General features: G+C 34.5%; 1 pseudogene; it reads left to right on the top strand.

The window, feature by feature from the left end:
* Nucleotides 1-7,348: 7,348 nt before the first annotated feature.
* LOC120124880 lies at nt 7,349-9,892 on the top strand (annotated as a pseudogene).
* The last annotated feature ends 5,754 nt before the right edge of the window (nt 9,893-15,646 follow it).

The following is a 15,646-nucleotide window of genomic DNA, read 5'->3' as shown; positions in this document are numbered from 1 at the left end:
ATCAGTTGATTGTAGGACTATGCCTGCTAGGATGATCTGAGAAAAGAGTCCCCATCTCCTAAGGGCTACGATGTTGAAGCTATTTGCAATTACCGCATAGGAACCCCCAAACATTCCTATGAGAACTGTAAGGCACTGAAGCACAAGATCCAAAACCTGATGGCTTCAGGGGCATGGACAGCCGAAAAAAAGGGCATTGCATATGCCATTTGCACTTAGAGGATTGTTTTGTTTGAACACATCTTTGATCTTTTATGTTTGTTTAATCTTTTAAACGATTGAATTTATGCTACTTTCTAAGGTGGAGCAATTGAACAAATTTTAATCTTTAGTTCTTTGAATATTAAATGAATTAAGGATTCTTTTAATTCTTCAAGAATTATAGATTTTTGACATATGGCAAGATTATACCGTTCTTATCTTGTCTCAAACCCCAAAATAAAATACCTTGATTCTTTACCCAAAATAACTTATGGTCATTACCAAAAAGATCAAATTTTGACACTATCTCCTTTTGATTTTTTTAAACAATGCCTTTATCTTTTTTATACACCCATGCATTTCTTTGAGTCAATAAAGTCACACCATTGTCTTTTTAGACTCAAAATTGACATTTTTATACCATTAAAATCCAAGGCATTGAGTTGTTCATTTGAACATGAGCATTCTTCTAAGACACAACTTGGGGCATCTTGCAGGGAGCCTGAACATTGAGACATGTTGGGGGCAAGAAGCAGAAAGAAGAATCCACTCGAAATAATTCTACCATGCATTAATTACACTGTTTTCATGTGAATAAAAATAATCCTGAAAATCTATCCCCTGGGGATACCTCTTCTGTGAAAGCTTCCATGTATGAAATGATGAACGACTTTCTTTCTTTACCCCTTCACAACAGGAGAAAATATATATCCCTTGTGTCCCCTTTTGATCCTATAGTATTTTTTCTTCTGATTCAACCCTAACCAAGGATCACCCTCCACACTAGGGGGCAAGGTGGAGAAAATCTACTCGCATGAGTGAATATATTGATTCAGATGAGGTACCAAAAGGTGAACCAAATGCCAAGTGCAAAGATTCAATCAGAACAAAAAGAAAAAAGAGAAAAACGCAAAGAGAAAATAAAAAAGGAAAAAAGGAAAATTGAAGAAAAAAGAAGACAAGATGCATATGCAAAGATTCTCTCGATTCAAACGATGCATCGAGATTTAAACTATGAGATTGATCAAGCACAATCATTTCTGAATCACTAAACCACTTCACTCGAAGATTATAGAGCATCAAATGAGATTGATCAAGCACAATCATTTCTGAATTACTGCATCACTCTACTTGAAGATCATGGAGCATCAAGAGAGAGACACATACGAGCATATTCAAAATGAGCAAGATATGATCGAAGACATCAGAATGAATTGATCCTTAGTTCAATCACCTTTAAACACTTGTTTGGGCCTTTTATCCCTTTCTTTTATAACCATGAACCATGGCCTATGTTACGTGCCTTAAAAGTCCCTTCTAATCATACATGGATTTCTGAACAGAAAAGACTATCTTCAGATTTCATACCGCCCATCAGGATTAATCTTTATTTTCAAAAAATAAAGTAATTAATATATGATAGAGAAAAATAACAAAAGGGGGTTCAAGACGTAAATTATTAAATGATGTCTTGAAACCAAAGGAGGATTCGAGTTGAAAACCTGAAAAGGTGACTCGAATACAAAAATAGGGCAACTGAGGCGATAGCACAAATTCCTTGATAAGGCATCGCGCAATCCGAGCGTGACTATGAAATCTGGGAATCAGAGAACACTTCCAATAGAGGAGCATCCAAGCTACCCCATCAAACCTTTAAGCATCAAATAAACAAAAATGCCAAACCTTTGACCAAACACAATAACTTGAGACTTTTTTTATCCTTTCCTTACTTAACCATTTCCCAAAAAATAGATTTGATCTTGGCACGTGTCAAATAACTATAATTTATTGAAGGATTAACAATGTAATTAATTCTTTGATATCCATTGAACTCTAGTTTTATGATTTGTCTCAATTGTAAAACCGTGAAAGGGGTAATATTTTCAAAACTTTTGATTAAACATTTTTCGAAACTCTTTTTTGATATTTTCATAACTTTGAAAATAAAAGAAAAAGAAAAACATTTTTTTTTCAAAACAAGACAATCTCTCTATAGTGGATCTTGGTAAATGACATGTGGCTCTCAAACACAAAACTCATGCTTAGAATCAATGCTGAAGCAAGAAATCAGGAATAATGAGGGCATCTTTGAAGATTCAACATCAAATGTTGAGACATTTTTTTTAGATTTAACATCAAATGTTGGGGCATTTTTTGAGATTCAACATCGAATATTGGGGCATCTTTGGGAATTCAACATCCTGATGTAAATTATCAGACCTTTTGAAGGCATTTCTTCCATATGCAGGAACAAGCACACAAAGCACGAGGCTCCATCCAGGGGATAAAACAGAACTAATTCATGTTACATGCATCTTAGACATACTTAAGAGCATCGCATTTATCATTTTTGTATACATAAGTTTTTGTAGCTTTTAGAGTCAAGTTTCAACTTCAAGATGAAGGATGCTCGATTCAAAAGCACATGGTGGTTACTCTACCTCACAGTGAAGGGGGAGACTGTCTTACAACAAAACAACTTTCCAGTTTCAGTCAGAGTCAATTTCAACTTTACGGCGAAGGATATTAAACTCAAAGCGACACAATTCACTCGAGAGTAGATTTTAACTTCACGACGAAAGATATCTAGCTCGAAGCCAAACTTCACAAAAAAGGGGTCATCCACGGTTTTGACTTCACGGTGAAGGGAATCGTGTCCACCCGCAACATACAATACTTGGATTTCAACTTCACAATGAAAGATATCCAAGTCAAGGCTCAACTTCACGATGAAAGGGCCACCTGCGATTTCAACTCCACGATAGAGGATATCGTACCCACACATCCACGATATCAACTCCACGATGGAGGATATCGTGCCACTCGAGACAACATAAGTTCAACTTCACAACGAAGGGACGACTGGTTGTCAACAAATAATTTCCTAATTTCAGAGCCAATTTCAACTTCACAACGAAGGATATTGGACTCGAGAAAACACAAGTTCAACTTCACAACGAAGGGACGGCTGGTTGTCAACAAATAATTTCCCAATTTCGGAGCCAATTTCAACTTCACAACGAAGGATATTGGACTCGAGACAGCACAAGCTAAACTTCACAGTGAAGGGGCGGCTGGCTGTCAACAAACAATTTCCTAGTTCCAGAGCCAATTTTAACTTCACGGCGAAGGATATTGGACTCGAAACAATACAACTTACTTGGATTTCAACTTCACGACGAAGGATATCCAATTCCAAGGCTCAACTTCACAACGAAGTGTCATCCACGGTTTCAACTTCACGACGAAGGGAATCGTGCTAACCATTGTCTCTCTTGAGACAGTTTCCAAGTTTCCCTTGAAATAAAATATTTGAATCTGTTTTCATTGAAACTAATTTCGTCTCCCTTGAGACATTTTCTTTTGGAACTAAATTTTTTCTCCCTTGAGATAGTTTCCCTTGAAACATAAACATTGAAAACATTTCCCTTGAAATGAATTTTATCTCGATTGAGATAGTTTCCCTTGAAACGAAATTTTGTCTCCCTTGAGACAGTTTCTCTTGAAACATAAACATTGAAAACATTTCCCTTGAAATAAATTTTGTCTCGCTTGGGGTAGTTTCCCTTGAAACCAAATTTTGCCTCCCTTGAGACAGTTTCTCTTGAAAGATAAACATTGAAAACATTTCCTTTGAAATGAATTTTGTCTCTCTTGAGATAGTTTCCCTTGAAACAAAATTTTGTCTCCCTTAAGATAGTTTCTCTTGAAACATAAACCTTGAAAACGTTTCCCTTGAAACACAAAATATTTAAATCAGTTCCCCTTAAAATGAGTTTTGAGATAGTTTCCCTTGAAACAAAATCTTGTCTCTCTTGAGACAGTTTCCCTTGAAACAAATTTTGTCTCTATTGAGGCAGTTTCCCTTGAAACAAAATCTTTGAATATCTTTTCCTTGAAACAAATTTCGTCTCCCTTGAGACAGTTTCTTTTAGACCTAAGTTTTGTCTCTCTTGAGACAGTTTCTTTTGAAACAAATTTTTCCCTCTTGAGACAATTTCTCTTGAAACACAAAAAAAACCCTCGAAATTGTTTCTCTTGAAACACACACACAAAAACCCTTTGAAAATGTTTCTCTTGAAATACCAAACCCTCGAGTTTGATTACACTCAGCTTCGAGGGCACGCCATTTACAGCATAACTCAAGGCTAGAAGGGTTATCTGTCACCAAAAGACCTTCGAATTCGACTATGCTCAGCTCTAAGGCACATCATTTACAGCATAGCTCAAGGCAAGAAGGGCTATCTGTCAATAAAATTGTTGAGTTCGATTCCATTCAGCTCGATGACACCTCAATCACACTATTATCCGGCTGCAATCGAGGTTTTTCAAGCCGAGAAGAAGGTCTGGGTTAGCCGTGCCTTAGTAGCAAGAAGTCTTTTTTCCGCAAGCGAAGACTTTTTCGAGGGCATATCAACCACATTGTAGAGTCTAGAGATTACTTTCCAGATGAATTTTTAGCCAATGTCTTTAAACCGAGAAGAAGACCAAAGTGGACTACAAAGAAAAGACATATTCTGATTTAAATCATTTCAAGATGGACTCGACTTCGCGACGGAGGAGCCATCCGTAATTCAATTCGACAGGGAGTTATTCTTCAACTCCACTAAATGAAAATTTGTGTCTTTTTATCTTTGTCCTATTTTTTGTTCCACGAAAAAGGAAAAGGAGGGGCAGCTGTAGACACCCATTTTCTTAAAAGATTGAACTAGCAAGAGTTCCTCTCCTAGGAGGACTCTTCCACCACTATATTTTTTAAAGCAACAACTACACCAACAAACGTGCAACAACCGAGCAAGGAGTCTAGTTGCATTAGGATTCTATTATTATAGGATTCTAAAAATATTTATTTTTTTCACTATAAATACATGTAATCCTCCCCATTTGTAGGACAGAATTTACATAGAAAAATACAGAGGAAAGCACGGAAAATACAAAGGCAAAGCTATTGTGAACGATTTGAAAAGGAAATAAAAGGTAGCATCTTTTTTACTTTTGATTCGGTCCCTTACATTTACTTTTTAATTATTATTACAATAATAACAATAACAAAACCCAATTCCCATATGCAATAGGGTAAGGGGGAGGTAGGATAGTAGGCTTCCCCCAACGCTAGGTTGAGAGTAGCTTCCGTGGAAGACCTCCGGTAGTCAGAAAATCAAAAATATAGATAAAAATGCAATGCATATATAAATAAATACATAAATACATAGTTGAACAGTATTCATATGTAGTCATTAATATCCTATGCGCGTCTTTAATGGGAAGTAATCCCTGCAAATAAAACCCTGTGAAAAATCTCTGCATATAGACAGTAACGTTAGACCCGACTAAATTTAAAAGAGGAAACATGAAGAGAATGATACACAGAAGCCAACGATAGCAAGCCCAGTTCTAAGCCTTCATAAATACCAATAACAGAAACGTATAAAAAGTAGAAGTCATGGAAATTACTACAAAGGCATTAAAAGAAGACAAAGATGATACACCCTAATGATGTGACCCACACTACTCGACTACCTTAGTCTTAAGTCTCCATACTTTCCTATCAGAGGTCATGTTCTTGGTAAGGGCTAAATCCATCAAATCAGATCTCAAGCAGTCTTCCCACTTCCGCCTTGGTCGTCCTCTCCTTCTGGCACCGTTGACTGTAATCGACTCTACCCTCCTGACCGCATCCGACGGTAGTCGCCTAAGGACATGCCCAAACCACCGTAGTCTTCCCTCCCTCAATTTTTCGGAAATAGGCACCACCCCCAAGGTCATCCTAATAGCAGAGTTTGTTGTCATATCCCACAGAGTCCTACCACATGTCCATCGAAGCATTCTCATTTATGCGGCCTTTATCCTCCTTACGTGATCCTTCTTGATTGCCCAACATTCTGATCCATACAACAGCGCTGGTCTTATTGCCATTCTATAAAATTTTCCCTTGAGTTTTAGAGGCACCTTCTTGTCACACAAAACTCCAGTAGAGGCCCTCCACTTTAGACATCCCGCCTTTATACGGTGTGCAACGTCATCATCTACACCCCCATCTTTATGTATCATAGACCCTAGGTACTTGAAACAATCCTTTGAGGGAGAACGTGTCCTTCTATACATACTTCTACATCTTCATCGTTTTGTTATTATTTTTTATGTAATTTTTTTTACATTTTATGCATTTTCTTTTTTACTTTAGTATATATATATTTTTAGATTACATATATATATGATAATTTTTATTATATGTTTTATTAATTTATATATATATTTACTATTTTTTATATTTTTATTTTATATATATATATATATATATATATATATATTATCATTTCGTTTATCTTATATCTATTTTATTTTATATTTTTTCCCCTCTTTCATTTATTTATTTACTATGTATATATTATTTTCACCATTATTTTCTAGTGTTTTATTTATTTCATTTGCTTTTATGGACTTTATTTATTTATTTTTATGTCTTATTTTATTTATTTATTTATTTTGTTTCTTTATTTTTATTTAATTTACTTGTTATCGTTAATTTATTATTATTCTTTCCTTTGTCTTTCTTTTATTCATTTTACTTTATCTTCTCCATTTCATCAGTTTTCTATTTTGTTAGTTTTTATTACTTTTTTTCAAACACGTTTATTGAATTTTCTAAGAATACGCTTTCAAATCAATCAATTGTAAGCAATTTGAATCGAGTTTGTTAAATTTTAATTTTAATTTAGAATTTTCGCAACTAAGACAACCGCCAAATTAATTGGTATTGAAAGAGCGGTTCAAGGGTGCTAATCCTTCCTTGACCGTAACCGACTCCCGAACTCGACACGTTTCTGGTACAACGTAGATTAGGTAAGATGGTATCTGATCCACCTAAATTCATTTTAAAGTGGTCGGTGACGACTCCAATCCACATTTTTCAAGTCGAAACTCAATTCCGAAACTCAACCGATCACGGCAGAACAATTATGGCCACCAATGGCAACTCGACAGCACATCTCTAAATACCACTCAACTCCACTTTCCCTAAAACCACATTCTTTTCCCTGCATTTCCGACTCTCTGTACATCTTTATTATCGCTCACATTCACCAAACGAGACGAAAAGAACAAGGAAAAAGAGAAAGGAAAGAAACTCCAAGTAGTAAATTTGGAGATGGGGAGAGGTAGGGTTGAGTTAAAAAGGATAGAGAACATGATTAACAGGCAAGTCACTTTTTCCAAGAGGAGAAATGGGTTGTTCAAGAAAACTCATGAAATCTCTGTTTTATGCGATGTCCAACTCGCTTTGATCGTCTTCACCGATAAAGGGAAGCTCTATGAATACTCCACTGATTCCTGGTATTTCTCTTCTTTCATTGTTATACCTCTTCTTTAACTTGTAATTCTTCATATATATGTGTTTGAAGATCCCAAGTTTTCCTTGCAACAGAAGAAGCACAATCTTCTTTTGGTTTACTACTTTCCTAGATATTTAGACTAAAATACGAGTGCTTCACTATTTCTGGAAAAGAATACAACACTGTTTTGGGAGGGGAGGTATTCGCCATATCTACCAAATTAGGGTTAATATATATATTGTTTACCGAGTTGAGCTCGAGTATTAATGTATTCGACTTAATTTAAAAAGTTTAAAGTTGAGCTCATACAAAAGCTCATAAGCTTAAAATTATAAAACTCACTCAAACTCGACATGAAAAAGTTAGAACTCGATTCAAGCTCGAAAAAATTTAAACTCAAAACGACTTAACTCGATTAAAGAACTGACCCTTAAATATATAAAAATCTTATATTACATTAAAAATATGTATAGTAATAATAATAATTATTATTATTACTAATTTAATTTAAAAAAAATACAATTTGATATATATATTTTTTGAGTTTCTCGTGATATTTTTGAGTTAGACGTACTAGTGTTTAAACTTTATATGCGTTAATACCAATCTTAAGTTTAGGTATCTAGTTTAGGTGTCTGTGAACGAGGCCCTGGTTGACGAATTGTGGTAGCATAGCTTTCAAGTTTGGGTATCTGGCTGATAAATTCTTGACTAGTCGTTCTTAGTGAACTTTCGTATTAAAACCATGCAAACTGGGAAGTTCTTTACTAGGGAATTGAAAATATTGTACTTGATACTGACTGGTCTGTTCTTCGACAGCATGGATCAGCTCCTTGAACGCTATGAAGATCATTATTATTCTGATAGGCAGCTTGTTGCTACTGGGACCGAATCTCAGGTTAGCTCCGCTTTGTCAGTTCTCTTAATTACCATGATTATTTTATTTCTATATTCTGCTTGCAATATCATTTTTGACAACACAAAAGGCTCTGGGGCACGTATTTTACCTACATTTCATAGCTTTTCGATGGTAGCCGCCTGTTGAGAGAATTAACAATTGGTAAAAACTGGTTACTCCTGCAGGGCCAATGGTTGGTGGAGTATAACAGACTTAAGGCTAAGCTTGAGCTGTAGCAGAAAAATCAAAGGTAATACTTTAAACTAATTCCACTTGCTAAATATAAACATAAAACAATATCTAGTTTGGTCAATCTCTTAAATCTTTTGCAGGCATTACATGGGAGAGAATTTAGACTCATTGAGTCTCAAAGAGCCGCAGAATTTGGAGCAGCAGATTGATAAGGCTCTTAAACTCGTCCGACCCAAAAAAGTAATGCTTTAACTATCATCTTTCAATTTTGTTTTCCTGGTGATGAAATTGCATCTCTCTTGCAGAACCAACTCATGTGTGATTCAATATCCGAGCTTCAAAGAAAAGTAAGGCCTTTGAAAACATAAATGAACTCGTTCATGGAGAAATTGAGTACCCTTTTTCATGTGTTATCTCAAATTGTGGTTTATGACAGGAGAAGGCAATAAAAGAGCAAAACACCATGCTAGCAAAGCAGGTGACTTTTACCCTAATTTTCATGTTCAGCATCACTGAAGATATATATCGTTCCTTCCGAAAACTATATATCAAGGAATTTTTTTTTTTTTTTTTGTAAATATCAAAAGCTTAGTCTTTCTCTGCGTGTAGATCAAGGAGAGGGAGAAGACAGTGGCGCAGCAATTGCTGTGGGAGCAGCAAGATGATGATAATGTCCTCAATACATCATCCTTTTTGCTGCAACACCAACATAGCTCTTTGAACATTGGGTAACATCTTTTATTATAGTTTAAGTAATAAGAGTCTAAAATACAACCTGTTAATAAAATGATAAAAAAATAGAAATATTTAATTTTTTTATAACAATTCATGTAAATTGTATAATTATTACGGTTGCAAGATAAAAAGTAATTGTCAAGACATTCTTAGGGTAGACAAATAATATTTTAGGTTAACACCAATCGCAATGTAACTTTCTAGGTTGTAACCAAAATTATTACCAATTATAAAACTTTTTAAGTTAAATTGGATAATATTTTAGGTCAAAACACGCCATAGTCACCACACAGAGCTACCCAATACTAACCACTGATTTAGATATCTATGAATTTTTTTGTTATTCTATATTAGAGCCCTCAATGAATGGTTTCGTCTGTGCTTTAAGATGTAATAATGTTTAATTTTCTACTTTGCAATGCAATGCAGTGGCATAAACCAGAAAGTGGCAACACAAGTTAGGGGGAATGAACTTGACCTTACTCTCGATCTCTACCCGATTTCTTCGTGGCATCTTGTATGATTTGCTGCATGAAATTTGATGGATTTAACAATTCTCCTAGGGAGCTAATTATAAAGTTTTTGTTATCATGGACACACATCAAATTTACTGCAACACGATGAAAGGGACACTACAGTAAAAGTGTTATGTAGCGGCGTTTTTAGCAGCATTTTAAGGGCAACCCCCACAAAATTTAAGCATATCGCGGCGTTTACTATCCAAACGCCACAAAATGATACTTTAGCGGCGTTTTTTAAACAAACGTCGCAATAGAGTGGTAATTTCGCGGCATTTATAGCTAAAACGCTGCAATAGATATGTTTATAGTGACGTTTTTTCAACAAAAGCCGCAATAGAGTGGTAATTTAGCGGTGTTTTTACACAAACGTCGCGATAGTGTTGTTTATAGTGGCGTTTGTTCAATAAACGATGCTATAGAGAAGTAATTTAGCGGCGTTTATCAAACAAACGCCACAATATTATTGTTTATAGTGACGTTTGTGCAAAAAAAGCCGCAATAGAGTAATAATATAGCGACATTTGTCCTACAAACGCCATAATATGTTGTTTGTCATGGCGTTTATATAAAAACACCACAAAAATATGCACTACATTGGCCTTTTTTAAAAAAAACACTGCAAAAGGGTCAATATATACTCTCTTGGCTAATCCCTAAAATCATTTCAGCGCTGTTTCCCTAAAAGGTATTTCTCTGGTACAACAACAGCCCTCACACGATTACAGCCGACGTCGTCTTCTGTATGTCCCGGCGACCAAATTTGCCCTCTTAGTAGCGAACAATTATCTCACAATTGCACGGTTTGATCCCTTCTCTCACTACTGAACTATTTTCATTTATTTTTTGTTGGTATTCTGAAAATGGGGAAAACCCAAAAAGCTAACGTAATGGAGAAATATAATAGCTTTCGAATAGGAAAAGAATATATATACATATTGTTTTACTGGTTTACTGTTTGGGAAAAGTGTTTTTTTGCTTTCGAATAGAAAAATAATTGCTTTTGAAAACGTGAACAACTGGTTGTGGTACAAAGAGAAGGTGTTGCATTCAGTAAGAGAAATTATCATCGAAATGTCCATGTGGCGTCTTTACTCTAATGATGGATCAAATTATCGTTGGGAGGCTATCAGTTTGAACTTACCGTCCAAACTCGGTGATGACCCGAAAGGCCCTCCTATTGCAAAACACCCTTCCATATCCGATCTCCTAAATGAAGGTAATAATTAATCGCTGAAAGTTTGTTGCGCAAAATTTTTTTTACTATAAAATTTCATAGATCGCACGCATGTAGGATGTTCAAAACTTATTGAGAACGATGATAGAGGAGTTGATAAGTACCCGATGTTTAGAACCGAATTTGGTAACTCTGTAGCGTTGAAAGAATCCTCAATAGCAAAAGCAATATCTATCCTCAATGAAGAAGACGTTACCTCTATTGTTCCTCCAAGTAAACCTTTATATCATCTATTTAAATTTTTTTTAATGTTTGATTATGTTTCAAGCCACCTCCAAGGTCGTTATATGTTTCAAGTGAAGCTCTGAAGAGCGCATGGAGTCTTTTTGGTGAACCAGAGGTAGGGGATTTATTTGGTGAAATGGATGAAGAGTTTCTCCATATAGAGTTTCCACGGAGGAAAAACTGAACGATGCATCGTCAAATAAGGAAAATAGTTTTTTTACGTCATTTCCCCACGAAGGAGCAATGAAGACTAAATTCTAGTGAACAATATTGTTAAGACTGTTTATGCATAACTTTAATGTTGGAGTGGATTTTAATGTATTTTGTTGTTAAGTAATTGTATGCATAACGTGTGCCTTAATTAAAATATATGGTTGTTAATTACATTAAGCGTTATGATAGTAAATTAAGTTTATGTAGAGAAGAAATGAAATATTTAAAATCAAGTAATCTTATAAAAATAAAGGTAATTAGCGGCGTTTGTATCAAAAACGCCACCATAGACCTAACTTTTGTGGCGTTTGTATCAAAAAACGCCGCCATAGATCTAACTTTTGCAGCTTTTGTATCAAAAAATGCCACAATATGTTTATCCATAGTGGTGTTTTTCTAACAAACGTCGTTTCAAGGATAATGATTTAGCGGCGTTTTTATATAAACGCCGTAATATAATAGAATTTTAGTGGAATTATTATTAAAATGCCGCTATAGAGGGTTACTTTAGTGGCATTGTTAAACAAAAAGGTCGCTAAATATTTGGACATTAGTGGCATTTTTATACAAATGCGGCAATAGATTTAATATTTAGTGGCATTTTTTAATAAACGCCGCAATATAATAGAACTTTAGCGTCGTTTTTATGAAAACACCGCTATAGAGGCTTAAGTTAGTGGCGTTTTGAAACAAAAACACCGCACAACATATGGACAGTAGTGGCGTTTTTTAAGTAAACGCAGCGATAGAGTGCAACTATAGTAGCGTTTGGATTACAAACGCCGCAACTTTCTATAAAACCCCCAAATTTTACGACTGAGCCCTAGCCCTATTCTCTTCATCGTATTATTCCCCAGTCAGTTGCTCTGTTTCCTCCATCAACCCTCACATCGATTCTCCACCATCGGCGACAATAAAAAAGGTAAGAACATCTTCCTCCACCATCGACCTTTTGGCTCTTATTTCTTTATTTCTCCACGTTATTCCTCCTTTGGTTTGATTTCTTTGTAGCATTTCGCCTTGAAGTTTTTTTTAGAATTTAGTAAAAGGTTTACATCTGAAAGATAATGATTAAAAATCCTTTGATAATAGGAAGTGGCAGACTAGTGCCCCTGTCTTAACCGGTTTTCGTCCGGGCACAAATTTTTATTTTACTTGGCGGAAAAATTTAAAATAAATTATTATTATTTTTTTTAAATATTTTGGGAGTCGCCATTGACATTTTTGGGTTATGTAGGTCAAATACCTAAAAAAATCTTTTAAAATAGTTTTGAATAAAACTTAATTTAAAAGATAAAATTGATCTACATATAACCAAAAATTTTAGTAAAAAAGAATTCGTGGTCGATTACGTTTAGGGAAGGATTATCACCCCTATAACGCCCAAAATTGGTACTTATTAATTATATATTATCTCTATTAAAAATTTAAATATATTTAATTCATAATTTTGTTTATAATTTTTAGAAAATATATACATATTTTTATTAAATAAGATATTTATTTATTTAGAAATATCAAAAAAGGGCTCTATGTGCTTTAAGACATCTCATTTCTTAATATTAAAAAATAAATAAATTTTAATAGAATATTTATCTAAAAATAATATAAAAATAGATTTATATATTATTTATAAAAGTAAAATATTTATTTAAAAATATCAGAAAATGGACATCCAGTTGCTTTAAGACTGTCCTTTCTTAATATTGATAAATATATTAAAATATGATTAAAATGATTTAAAAATATATTAAATTTATAAATAGGAAAATAAATAAATATTATTTATATATATATTTACATGACTAAATAATAATAATGATAATTAAATATATATAAACATAAACATATAAAAGTAAAATATAATTAAACAATGTTTAAAATAAATAAAATTAAAACTATAGTATTAAAATGAATAAAATAATAAAGCTTGTAAAATAAATAAAAATATTAAACTTAGGGACTAAATTATAATATTTTAAAATTAGATACCTAATTGATAAATAATTATTTAAAATTATAGTGGTTAAACATGCCATTTTACCTATTAATTAATTTAGTGACTAAATTAAATTTATATAAAACATCAGTTATTAAATGTAAAATACTAAAATTCGCATACCTAATTCAATTTATTAAAAATATATGTATTAATAGTGTACTTTAATCTTAATTAATTAATTGGGATTAAAATAAATATTATCAAAACCTAACGGACTAAATCATATATTTACCCTAATTATGTAATTACTGTCAAGGACTAAATTATAAATAAGTAAACTTAAAATATCGAATTAAAATGATTATAATTTGATTTAAGTGACTAGAATGCAAACTTACAAAGTTAAAGGTATTGCGGAAAGGGTTTAGCCATACCCCAAAATTACATATACACCTCTCCCCAAAACGACGTCGTTCGGGGAGGGGTTTATAAACCATTTAATCCAACCCTAATAGGGCATAAGCCCTCATTTTTTCCTTTTGGCTTCTCTATCTAGGAGAGAGAAGCTCTGCCTTCTCTCTAAAACAAAGAGGGAGACCACCGCCCGGCAGCCGTGCTCCGGCACCGACCACCACCGCCGGCCACCGTAAGCGATGGCCAGAACTCCCAAATTACCCTAGAACGTAGGTTTTGACCTCTTTAGGCCGAATATGGCCTGTGTTTTCCTTAAATCTCCTTAGATTTCCGCAGATCTAGGAAAACCGAAGATTTTACCTCGGTTTGAAACTACGTCTCCGGCAACGATCGGTCTCTCCTCGATGGTAAGTCCTTCGTTCTTGCTCTATTTTCTCTCAGTTTTTGGTCTCTGTTGCTGTTGTGTGGTTATGTTTGCTCCTGGTTCTCCGTTTTTCCTCTCTTAGTTTCGTGTTGTTGTACTCTCGGATTCTTCCTCTCCCCTCCTTTTTTTAGTTGCAGGTTCGGTCAGTGGCCTTTATAGGCCCACCGGTGTCTTCTTCGGACCGGTCCCAAATGGTAACCCTAGGTGAGTCACCATGGCTATGGTGGTGACTCACCATAGAGCTCGACATGTGGAGAGGCAGCTGGCTTTCTGGAGGCTTCGACGAGGGCGTTGGTGTGGCAATGGCAGCGTGGAGCAGTTGGCAACGAGTGGCGGCTGTGGCTTCTGGAAGCTTGAGGCGGCGGTTGGAGCTAGGGTTGAGATGATATAAACCCTAATCAATTTAGGGTTTCTATTAAGCTGGCTAGAGTTGGGCTCTTGTAACTGTGCCGGTCTGGGTTGGGTTTGTAATTTGGGCCTGTAATATAAATAATATTTTATTAATAATAATAATAATAATAATATATAATAATATAATTAATAATCAAATGAAAAAAACGAGTATCTTCAGCTGCCCCTCTTTGTTTATTCTTGTGTTAACAAGAATAGGGCAAAGACGAAAAGATAATAAGTTTTTTTCATTTGACTTCACTTGATTATGATGACAATGTTGAACAAATTCTTCTTTGGGATTAGTTCTTCTCATTATGAACTTTTCCACTGGGGATGACAATTTATCTCCTTCTGTGATGTAATCTAGCAAAAAGTTGAACAAATTCTTCTTCTTCTTCAGATGAGTTCTTCTCTTTATGAACTCCTTCTGGAAATGCTGATACTGATATATCTCATTCTGTGATAGAATCAAACAAAGGTTGAACAAGTTCTTCTCATTATGAACTTGTTCTTCCTCTTCAGATAAGTTCTTCTCATTATGAACTTTCTCTGGAAATGATGATCCATCGAGTGATGAATTCGAGCGAAATGTTGAACAAATTCTTCTCATTATGAATTTCTTCTTCCTTCTTCAGATGAGTTCTTCTCATTATGAATTCTACCTGGCAATGCTGATCCATCAAGTGATGAATTTGAGCGAAAGGTTGAACAAGTTATTCTCATTATGAACTTCCTTTTCCTTCTTCAGATGAGCTCTTCTCATTATGAACTCTACCTGGCAATGTTGATCCATCAAGTGATGGATTTGAATCTTTGCTAAAATCTTTGAAATTCTTGTCAAAATTCAACATGGATAAAATGGATGAAAATGCACCTATTTTTGCTAATGCCTAAATATGATGCATGAATGTTAAGTTCATCTT

This window comes from Hibiscus syriacus, unplaced genomic scaffold, assembly GCF_006381635.1.
Source record: "Hibiscus syriacus cultivar Baekdansim isolate YM2019G1 unplaced genomic scaffold, ASM638163v2 tig00110429_pilon, whole genome shotgun sequence".
NCBI lineage: Eukaryota > Viridiplantae > Streptophyta > Magnoliopsida > Malvales > Malvaceae > Hibiscus > Hibiscus syriacus.
The sequence above is the reverse complement of the archived record's forward strand: the minus strand, read 5'-3'. Positions and strand labels throughout refer to the sequence as shown.